This window comes from Bos indicus, chromosome 20 (assembly GCF_029378745.1).
Source record: "Bos indicus isolate NIAB-ARS_2022 breed Sahiwal x Tharparkar chromosome 20, NIAB-ARS_B.indTharparkar_mat_pri_1.0, whole genome shotgun sequence".
NCBI classification, from domain to species: domain Eukaryota; kingdom Metazoa; phylum Chordata; class Mammalia; order Artiodactyla; family Bovidae; genus Bos; species Bos indicus.
The window spans coordinates 49,723,487-49,735,973 of NC_091779.1; the positions used below are offsets into that span (position 1 = coordinate 49,723,487).

The 12,487-nt window shown below is 36.2% G+C and overlaps 1 pseudogene; it reads right to left on the bottom strand.

Moving 5' to 3' along the window:
- Positions 1-326: 326 nt before the first annotated feature.
- Positions 327-12,487, bottom strand: part of LOC139178043 (histone-lysine N-methyltransferase SETMAR-like) — a 90,829-nt pseudogene continuing 78,668 nt past the window's right edge.

Below are 12,487 nucleotides of genomic sequence, written 5' to 3' on the forward strand. Positions count from 1 at the left end.
ATCTGCAGTGATTTTAGAGCCCAGAAAAATAAAGTCTGACACTGTTTCCACTGTTTCCCCTCTATTTCCCATGAAATGATGGGACCGGATGCCATGATCTTCATTTTCTGAATGTTGTGCTTTAAGCCTACTTTTTCATTCTTCACTTTCACTTTCATCAAGAGGCTTTTGAGTTTCTCTTACTTTCTGCCATAAGGGTGGTGTCATCTGCATATCTGAGGTTATTGATATTTCTCCCGGCAATCTTGATTCCAGCTTGTGTTTCTTCCAGTCCAGCGTTTCTCATGATGTACTCTGCATAGAAGTTAACTAGGCTCACATCTTTATTAATCAAAATAGGAACAGTGACAATCAACACAGTTTTGCCAATGAAAAATGTTTGTTATTCCTATAGCATAAAAATCCGTGCTTTGGGATTCAGTGAACTCTTGGAAAGCATTTCTGCCTCCTGTTTATTGCGGAACCATTTTCTCTGACAAAAGTTGTCAAAACGCTTGAAGAAGTGGTAGTTTTTTGGTGAGAGGTCAAGTGAATGTGGCAAAACAGAGGAGGTAAAACTTCATAGCCCAATTTGTTCAACTTGAAGCAGTGGTTGTGCAACATGCAGTTGAGCATTGTCATGGAGAAGAATTGGACCATTTCTGTTGACCAATGTCAGCTGCAAGGCATTGCAGTTTTCAGTGCATCTCATCGATTTGCTGAGCATACTTCTCAGATATTATGGTTTCGCCAGGATTCAGAAAACTGTAGTAGATCAAACCAGCATAAAACCACCAAACACTGACCATGACTTTTTTTTGGTGCAAGTTTGGCTTTGGCAAGTGCTTTTGAGTTTCTTCTTGGTCCAACCACTGAGTTCTTCATCGCTGGTTGTTGTATAAAATCAACTTTTCTTCACACATCACAACCTGATAGAGAAATGGTTCATTGCTGTTGCGTAGAATAAGACAATATGACAGTTTAAAATGACAGTTGTTTTTTTTTTTTTTTTTTTGGTCAGCTCATGAGGCACCCACTTATCAAGCTTTTTCAGCTTTGCTATCTGCTTCAAAGGTTGAAAGACCATAGAATGCTCAGTGCTGAGCTCTTTGACAACTTCTCACATAGTTGTAAGAGGATCAGCTTCTATGATCCTCTTTTGGTCATTGTCAACTTCTGATGGCCAGCCACTGCACTCGTCATCTTCAGGGCTCTTGTCTCCTTTGCAAAACTTCTCGAACCACCAGTGCACTCTATGTTCATTAACGGTCCCTAGGCCAAGTTCATTGTTGATGATGCGAGTTATCTCCACTGCATTGTGACTCATTTTGAACTTGAATAGGAAAACTGCTCAAATTTACTTTTTGTCTAACATAATTTCTCTAGTCTAAAATAAATATAAAATACATAGCAAGTAATAAGCCATTAACCAAAACCATAAAGCAAGAAATGTGCATTAAACTGATGTATAACATAACCACATGTAAGAATGTATTCCAATATCGAACAGTGATGTTCAAAGATGCAAAATTGTGATTGCTTTTAGCACCAACCAATAGAAAAATACTTTGTGACTTTTGGTTAGGAGAAGATTTTCTAGCTAGAATATAAAAGCATTAGGCATTCAAAACTGTGACACAGTTTATCTACACTTATTCCTCCCTTATTGGAAGACACCTTTTAAAAATGAAAAGTAAGCCTCAAATGTAGACAAAATAGTTGACATATGTTTTTAGATGAAGGACTTGGGCACATACTTTAGAAGTCTTCCTTAGCTTTGAATGAATGTCAACACTCCAGTAATTAAAAAGGACAAATACTTTCCCCAAAAGATATTTGGGTATTCCATAATCCCACGAAAAGATACAACATTAATAATCATCAAGGAAATGCAAATTAAAAGTACAATGAAATACTACATAACCCAATCACTAGAATGCTAATATCAAGATTTGCTGAGTATTGATGAGAATGGGCCGCAACTTCATCTCTCAGACATTGCTGGTTAGAACGTAAAATAGTTTGTGATTTTCATATAAACTTAAATATACACTGCCCATATGATGACATAATTTAACTTCTAGATACATAGCCAAAAGAAAATTAAACTGATACACAGAAAATAATTTGTACATATATTCAAAGTACATATGTAATAATTTATACAATGTTCATAGTAATTTTATTTGTAAAAAGTTCAAAACCAGAAACAATACAATATTCTGTAAGTGAATGACTAAACATTGTGGTATATACATAGGAATACAACTTGATAATATGAAAGAATGACCTTCTAATAAACATGACAGCAAGGATGAATCTCAAAAATAGCCTGTTGAGTAAAAGAAGCCACTGTAATCCTAAGATTTTATGTATACAAAGTTTTAGAACAAATGAAACTAATCTTTATTCAGAAAAAGCAGAGCAATGTTTGCATAAACCTGAAGAATGGAATATGAGGGATGAGGATAATTAGGTGAAAAAAAAAACTTTATGGGACTATATAAATGTTTATAATCATTATTAAGATGCATTTCCAAGGTTATATGTTTTTATACTCTACCAAAGTATTCACCTAAAATGTGTGTATTTCATCATTAGGAAATTATACCTAATAATATTTTAATTAAAAATACGAAGTACTGAAATTATGTTTTGAGGCCCAGTCTTACAAATGCAAAATCAAATGCTTGTTGTGTTGTATTTTGTAATATGTGTAGCCATCTATGTGTTATTTCCATATTATTAAAACTGAAAAATAATTTTAAAAAATCCATTTCTGAAATTAATTATGAAGCCCTAACTTCAATATTTTTATTTCATTTTAGTGGATAATACTGTTACATAGAAAAAATTAGGATTTCCTCTAAAGTAACTTGAGTTTATTATGTAAAGATTAAATACGTCATAACATTTATAACAATCTTAATGATGTATTAGCTGGTTAACAGGTTTTTTTTAGTTTTCTGCTGTATATCTTAGTTTGATAAAATATTAATTATTTAAATAAAATTTTATATGTATATATACTAAATTAGTAGTATTAAAATAATACTCTCAAATTGAAACAATAGAAATGCCAAAACACAAATTAAAAAAAAAAAAACTTTTGCAGGTGACATGTTAATTAATCTATTTGGAATGCAAAACCTATTTATTTTGACAAATTATTTGTATGTTTCTGTAAAAAGCTAACAATTTAACTAGGTCATCCACCAGAAAAGAGATAAAACATTTACATTTGCAAAGCAAAAGGAACACTAGATTTCATCTCAAGTTCAGTGAAGCTATATGAAAAACATCAGTTGAATGGTAAAGAAAAAATAATGAAAAAATGCTTTTAGGTTCAAGCAACAGTTATCAGAAAAATCAACCAAAACCAAACCCTACAATCCCCACAATTTTAATGTAGCAGTTATCAGGAAAGCCTGCTAACAACTGAGGGAAAAAAAAAATTGTAGTAAGAATAAGGATGTGAAGGTTATTTTGAAGAATCCAATTGGAATAAATGCACATGAACCATAATTAACTAAATTAGGGATGAGGACAAGATATTTCTTTTGATAATAATATTGGACTAACAATCCAGAGAGAGAGATTTTCTTTATAGAGGGTGTTTTAATACAACTTCTTAAATGACTTTCCTTCTCCTCTCCCTCTTTTTTCCTTTTTATTGTGGTAAAAAACATATACATGAAGTCTACCTTGTTAACAAATCCTAAGAGTATTCACTACATTACAGTATTGCTACCTATGAGTACAGTGCTGTACAGCTTATCTCTAGAATTTATTCATCTTGCATGAATCAAACATATACCCATTTTGTAACAACTCCACATTTCCCCCTCCCCACACTCTTGTTAGGGCTTTCCTTGTGGCTCAGCTGGTAAAGAATCCACATGCAATGTGGGAGATCTGGGTTTGACCCCTGGATTGAGAAGATCCCCTGGAGAAGGGAAAGGGTAGCCACTCCAGTATTCTGGTCTGGAGAGTTCCAGGAACTGTATAGTCCATGGGGTTGCGAAGAGTTGGACATGACTGAAATACTTTCACTTTAATTTTTCACAATCTTGGTAATCACATTCTTCTTTGGGAATTGACTACTTTGGCTATCTCATGTAAGTGGAATCAGTATGCATCTTAAGCAGTATCTATCTTTCTGTGGCTGTTTTATTTCACTTAACATAATAGAGTACCTCTATTTTTAATACCCAAGGAGCCTTCATAATCTTTTCCAATGTTCTTATCCCAGTTGACATTTCCACCAGCAGGGCACAATAGTTTCAATTAATCCATATCTTTGCCAACACTTCTTGTCTTTTTGTTTTCTTGATGAAAGCCCTTTTATCGGATGTGAGGAGATACCTTGTGTTTTTTATTTGCACTTCCCTGATGATTTTTCTGGGCTCCAAAATCACTACAGATGGTGATTGCAGCCATGAAATTAAAAGACACTTACTCCTTTGAAGGAAAGTTATGATCAACATAGACAGCATATTAAAAAGCAGAGACATTACTTTATCAACAAAGATCCATCTAGTCAAGGCTATGGTTTTTCCAGTGGTCATGTATGGATGTGAGAGTTGGACTATAAAGAAAGATGAGCAGAGAAGAATTAATGCTTTTGAACTGTGGTGTTGGAGAAGACTCTTGAGAGTCCCTTGGACTGCAAGGAGATCCAATCAGTCCATTCTAAAGGAGATCAGTCCTCGGTGTTCATTGAATGGACTGATGCTGAAGCTGAAACTCCAATACTTTGGTCACCTGATGTGAAGAGCTGACTCACTGGAAAAGACCCTGATGCTGGGAAAGATTGAGGGCAGGAGGAGAAGGAGATGACAGAGGATGAGATGGTTGGATGGTATCACTGACTCAATGGACATGGGTTTCGGTGGACTCCAGGAGTTGGTGATGGACATGGAGGCCTGGGGTGCTGCGGTTCATGGAGTCGCAAAGAGTCAGACATGAATGGGCGACTGAACTGAACTGAACTGATGACTAGTGATGTGGAGAATCTTTTCATCTATCTGTTGGTCATTTTTATATATTCTTTGGAGAAATGTCTATACAAGTGCTTTCTTATTTTTGAAATTTATTTTGTTAAAGTTGTACAGTAATTTTACTCAACTTCTAAGAGTTTTAACAAATTTATAGATGACAAAGCTTTGTTTAGCATGTGGGGAGCATAGTGAAACATATTGGAACATTATAAATTTAATAGCAGTCTATAACTATAAACCAGCATGTTAATTAATGATGAACAATTAATGCTTGAACACATTAAAATTATTAACTTACTGACAGATCAAGAATTGTTCAATCTGTTGCAACTGTTGAGCCTGTATGCTACAACACCTGAAGGCCATGCACCTAGAGCCTGTGCTCCACAAGAGAAACCAACACAATTAGAAGCCTGCACATTGCAACTAGAGTGTAGCCACTCACAGCAACTGGAGAAAGCCCACGTACAGCAGGGAAGATCCAGAAGAGCTAAAAATGAATAAATAAGATTATCCAATATATGTATCCCTTAACCTTCAAATATGTCATTTAAATTGATTTGCTTTCAAAGCTCTCTACTTTTGAGTAAGTTAATAATGGCATTGAAAAATAAATTTAATCTGTCATCTTTTATCTTCATCAGTGTCAAAAACAGAATTTATTAACCTGTAGAGAAAAATAAATTTAATAATTTCTAGGTATGAAGTTAAGGTCAATTGAGTCTAGTTAATTTGAACAAATATATTATATTTTAAAGGACCCTAAATTTCACTAATAAAATGAAACTGTTCTATTTTAATCTATTTCTTTCCAATTATTTTATATACTCTATGTATCGACAATGGGCAAATTTAATTCAGATGACCATCATATCCACTACAATTGACAAGAATCACTTTGAAGAAATGGAGTAGCCGAACCTCATGGTCAATAAAAGAGTCTGAAGTGCAGTACGTGGGTGCAATCTCAAAAATGACAGAATGATGTCAGTTGGTTTCCAAGGCAAACCATTCAGCATCACAGTAATCCAAGTCTATGCCCCGACCAGTAATGCTGAAAAAGATAAAGTTGAACTGTTCTATGAAGACCTGCAAGACCTTCTAGAACTAACATCCCAAAAGGGTGTCCTTTTAATCACTGGAGTCTAAATGCAAAAGTAGGAAGTCAAGAGACACCTGGAGTAAGAGGCAAATTTGGCCTTGGAGTGAAAAATGAAGCAGGCCAAAAGTAACAAAGATTGCCAAGAACACACACTGGTCATAGCATAAGCCCTCTTCCAACAAGGCGAGAGAAGACTCTACACATGGTCATCACCAGATGATCAATATAGAAATCAGATTGATGATATTCTTTGCAGCCAAAATGGAGAAGCTCTATACAGTCAGCAAAAACAGACTGTGGCTCAGATCATGAGCTCTTTATCGCAAAATACAGACTTAAATTGAACAAAGTAGGGAAAACCCCTGGACCATTCAGATATGACATAAATCAAATCCCTTATGACTGTACAATGGAAGGCACAAATGGATTCTAGGGCTTAGATCTGATAGACGGAGTTCCTGAACTGTGGATGGAGATTTATCACATTGTACAGGAAGCAGTGGACAAAACCATCCCTGAGAAAAAGAAATGCAAGAAGGCAGAATGGTTGTGTGAGGAGGCCTTACAAAGAGCTGAGAAAAGAAGAAAAGAGGAAGGCAAAGAAGAAAAGGAAAGATATACCCAACTGAATGTGGAGTTCTAAAGAGTAACAGAAACTAATCTATTGCACCTGTCATTTCCAAGGCGGTTCCCTCTGTTTTAGCTTTTTCTGTTTGCTGGTCTCTTCAGTGTCTGATTTCCACCCTGACACAAAGCGGGCGGAGGTGGACACTTTTTTTTTTTTTTAGGCTCACTTGTTCAGTTGCGCTGTGGAGAGGGAGGGACACTGCAAACAAATCACACTGGCGTGTGCTCGCAGTGCCTCAGCCACACTGGGCCTGCCCCCGCTCACGGTGTGTGTACCCTCCCTGCCCACACTGCTCAGGCTCTAGGTTGCTCCACCAGGAACCGTCTGAGAAAGTCTTCTTAAGTGAATAATGCAAATAAGTAGAGGAAAACATAGACTGGGAGAGACTAGAGACCTCTTCAAGAAAATTAGAGACACAAAGGCAACATTTCTTCTCTTCTCAGTTCCTTGGGAGACAAAAAAAAAAAAAAAAAACCAGAAAGTAGTTCACACAACCAAAAACAAATTAGTCTTCAGAGTAGATCCAATATAAACACAGCCAGCACATCTCTATCAGTAGGGCAAGTGAAAGTGAAAGTCACTCAGTCCTGTCCAACTCTTGTGACCCCATGGACTATATAAATAGTTCTTAGAATTCTCCAGGCCGGAATACTGGAGTGGGTAGCCTTTCCCTCCTCCAGGGAATCTTCCCAACCCAGGTTTCCCACATTGCAGGCAGATTCTTTACCAGCTGAGCCACAAGGGAAGCCCAAGAATACTGGAGTGGGTAGCCTATCCCTTCAGCAGATATTCCCAACCCAGGAATCCAGCCTGAGCTATCAGGGAAGCCCATGCAGAAAGGCAAGGACACATCAAGACAGAGGCAAACACACATTTCCTTCATGTGAATGATAGAATGTTCTGTCTAGGACAGGCCCACTATCTCGTGTGCAGTTATGGGAATCTTATCCCAAATATGGGCTCATGAGTGAGATGGGTATAGATCAGGCATGCACTGAGGTAGAGGAAGATTAGATACTGAGCTCTCCAGCTTTTCACTGGATTTGGAAAGGAAGAGTAGAATCCCAGCTTTGCTTTGGGTCTGAAGAATATGTCCAGGCCTACTCATTAACTGGGAACACTCAGCTACCAATTTCAAGGATGCTTTCTAAATTCCTCTGGTTTAAACCTGAATTAATTCCGTACAACCCATGTGGAATATTGCTTTCATTTCCCCTACCTTACTATCACGATGGTTTGAATTTTTCAAGAGGAAGATATTATCCATGAATTCTCAGTCAGAAAAAAAAAAAAAAACCCGAAAGACTTGCAAGCAAGTTTCGGAATCAAGGGTTCGACAGTGTTAGCAGGGCTTGAGCAATTATAAACCATGGATCTAATTCAGCGTGGCTCATTCATTCTTGGCATGTTCCAGGATGCTGAAGGGAACCTCAGAGGCATCTGGAGTCATGTCCCTTTTGGAAGAAGTGCAGTGAGGCAGGAGCATAAGATCTGTCTTTTTTGAAGATCCTGTAAGAAAAAGAAGCTTTGAGGTCAAACTAATCTGCCATCCCCTTATGCATGTTTGCACTCTTGACATGGCATCCTTGGAAATATATAGCTCAAGTGGAATGGATTTTTCCTGTTTATCCATAATTAAGAAAATGCCCAATAATGTGATGATGCACCCCAGGCAAGCATGTAGAGGTCTTCCCCATAAAGCTTATTTTTGTCTTCCCCATGAAGTCCAAGCCAACTGCTATCCAACTGTTAGAATAGTTGCCCATAGGATGCAGCCTACCCTGGAAATCAGAGAAGTACAGCTGTGAGCCTTGATTGAAAAAGTGATTTGCTTAGCAATCATCCTTGCTCCTAGCACTTGTGGTTGCAGCCCTGGTTCTCTGACCAACTTCATGGTTTATTACAAAGTCTTCAACTCAGGAACAGCCTAATGGAAGGGATGTGTAAGGGGAGGTACTGGGGAAGGGGCAAAAGTTCAGTGTCCTCTGCAAACACACTGCCTGCCTATCCAGCATCTTGAGGTGTCCAGCAACCCAGGAGCTCTCCTTATTTCATCTTGTAAATTTGACTTTATGCTCTCTGGTGTTTTGTATGAAATATTTATTTAGTTTTCTGTAATGGATTCAGTTTCTTTCTCTTTGATCTTGTGTCTTTCTCTCCTTATATAATGTGATTAAATCATATTTAGTTATTTTATAGGCAAAATCTGAAAGATGTTTCCCTTTTCTACAATTTTCAACTATTAAGTCTAGCCTCATTTTCTGCTTTATATCCAAAATCAGTTCTTCCCATACATACATGTAATTTTTTCTATAAAACTGTAACTTTTCTGTTTTCATTATATTTTAATTTTTAAAAAGCCATAGAGCATTCAATATTATCCTTTGAATGATCATGTCATAACAAGGCACTGTGTAATCGATTGGTAAGTTATTCTAGGCACTAAAATAAGCACATTCTAAGAATCTCAGTGTGTTCGCCAAGAAAGATTTTATTTCTTGCTTGTGTTGCAGTCCTGTGCAGGTCAGTACTGGGAGGAGCCAGAAGACTACTGCTCAGAGTAATAATTCAGGAGGCTAAAAGTTTTCTTATTTGAAGATTTTGCTATGTTCTTAGGCATCATCTTCCACTACAGGAAACTGGCTGATGAAAAACAACAGGAAAGAAAAGAAACACTTGCTTTTAACTCACTTGACCTTGAATAATCCATGTTACTTCTGCAGACATTCCAATGCTGTGAGCATTTCATGTATCACCACCTTGGTAGAAGGGAGCTGGAACATAATTTTTAGTCAAGTCCTAGCAAATAAAGAAAATGAACAAACAAAAAACTCCAAGAATTCTCTCCATTGCATACTGTCACTGTTAATATTTCTGTTATTTGTATCTCTGCTAATAATGCTGTTTTACCTAAGTATGTGAGAATAAAAAAGAATAGTATTCCCTTTTTAGGAAAGCGAAGTACTTATGCTGATATGTTCCATATACAAAATCCTTATTAGTTTCAAAGGTGAGATTAACAGATGAATCACTACATACACACGGCAGTAAAGGTATAATGGATACAAAGTAACTTGGATAGCAAATAGAAATATTCTAATATTGGTATTTTTTTAATTATAGTAAAAATTATCACTCACATTATAACATCTGTATTTAATTATCAGCACTAGTTTTGTTTAATTTTAGTTTTTTAAAAATGTCACTTCTATAGTAGCATATGTGCACTTGCAACTTCCAGACAACTTGTGAGTTAAGCACATCTGAGGACACTCCCTTCCTGTTCAGTCAATCACTGCGTTACAGCTGTTGGAAAGAACTGTACTTGGTAGTGTCAGCCAGTTCCACAAACAGCAAAATGTTTAGTGGTTAAAACCAAGGAATTTATTTTTCTGGCACACAGTGTTTAAAACAGTTTTACTGTCCTAGTGGTGATGCAGAAATTAAGGATCTTTTTATTCCGGGGCTTGGCCATTCTTCAATACATGGCTTGGAAATTCGCTGTCCACATCTACTAAGCTGACAGAAGGCAAAATAGTAAAGTAATTAATGTGGGAAGGTTTGATGGCTGAGGCCTGCAAGTTGTGGGTGTATTTTCTGTACATTGCTGATTGACTGTATCAGACACATGGCTACATTTGATGTCAAGTATGGGAAATGCACTGTACAATGTATCATTGAGAAAAATAAAACAGGTTTTGGTGAGCAACTAGCTGTCTCTCTTTCCAGATCTGAGATCCATCTATCCTTAATGAAAAATTTTAAACGAAAGTTGATTTTAATTGAATATAAATTCTAAACTAAAATAATACCAAAAAATAGAAGAAAGTGCTACACTGCAATACATATATACAGATTATGTATGTTGCAGTAACAGATTTGTAATCCAGAACAGTAAATGGTAGGGATTAATAAAAAAAATGAGTTTTAAGACTTGTCCAATGGGAAATCCAAAAGCAACTAAACTCAAATTCTCAAGTAATGATGAAATAAAGATATATGAGACATATTAAAAGAAAAGCAAAGATATTTATGGCCTCCATTTCCTCCCAGACCGAATGATTAAACACGTATTTTACCAAAAGGAAGAATAAGAGAAAGAAATATGAGCAAACGATTTAGTAAGTTCAAATGATAATTAACTGAAAAAGTATTTAAATGTGATTCATGTATTTTGACACTTTATAACTCTTATGATGGTTCAATTTAAGGAGGAAACAAAATAAATATATTAATTCAAACCAATATGTAAAAGTAATTTTTCTGTATTGTTTGATTGTTGCCAAATACTGCTTATATTTTTTTATTTGGTTTTGCACATGGATATTTTCTTCCTCGTTAACATATAATAACTAAGCAAGTTGAGAAATGGCAGATGTACATGTCTTAATTCAAATAATATGCTGTGTATTCTAGATGGTTTGGAAAATAGTAGTTGTGAATTCCATGTTCTGACATATTTGTTTTATTTAAGGGCATGGGCATATCTTTATTCCAGCATTATGGTACCAAAACAGGTGAGAATATTGCAAATGAACTCCAACTCACATTCTACATATGGATAACTATCTCTCAAATAATTTCTTCAACCTCCTAAATATGTAGCGCATTTTAGTATATGTGGTGCTGAAGCAAGTGCTATATGTAGTGTATTGAAGAAAAAAGAAGGGGAGGGTAGGATAATTTGGGAGAATGGCATTGAAACATGTATAATATCATACATGAAACGAGTCACCAGTCCAGGTTCAATGCACGATACTGGATGCTTGGGGCTGGTGCACTGGGACGACCCAGAGGGATGGCATGGGCAGGGAGAAGGGAGGAGGGTTCAGGAGGGGGAACACATGTATACCTGTGGCAGATTCATTTTGATATATGGCAAAACCAATACAATATTGTAAAGTTAAAAAATAAAATAAAATTAAGAATCTTTACAATTCATGCTGAAGGTTTGTAAATCTTCACACTAACAAAATCCTTTCTTCATGACAAAGTAAAAAATAATTCTCAGAAAATTTTTATCTGATAATTAATTTAGCATTCATTTAAGGGTAAAGAAAACCTAATCTAAATTCTAATAACTTGGCTGTCTATATTTTAATTAGATATATTATTGTCTTTATTAGTCATCATAGACTTGGCCTTTATACATCTTTTTATCAATTTACATTAAAATTATTAAAACCTCCACCTAGGGTCCCAAGACCACATACATATGACAGCAAAAGGAAATCAAGCCATATCTCTAACATTTTGCTTGGAAATCTCCTTAACTATATATCTAGGTTCATTGCTTACAAGTTCTGTGTTCCATCCAATAGTAAAACCCACTTCAGCTGAGTTGTCTGCCATTTTGTAATAATAAGTATCTCCTTTCCTCAAGTTTCAAATAACATGATTCTCACTTTCTTTTGAGATCTCAGCAGAAGCTCATGTATTTTCCATGAGCATTCTGTTTTCTGTTCACAGGGTGAGAGAGATATAGCATGTTCAAAAGCAGAGACATTACTTTGCCAACAAAGATTCGTCTAGTCAAGGCTATGGTTTTTCCAGTGGTCATGTATGGATGTGAGAGTTGGACTATGAAGAAGGCTGAGGGCCGAAGAATTGATGCTTTTGATCTGTGGTGTTGGAGAAGACTCTTGAGAGTCCCTTGGACTGCAAGGAGATCCAACCAGTCCATTCTGAAGGAGATCAGCCCTGGGATTTCTTTGGAAGAAATGATGCTAAAGCTGAAACTCCAGTACTTTGGCCACCTCATGTGAAGAGTTGACTCAT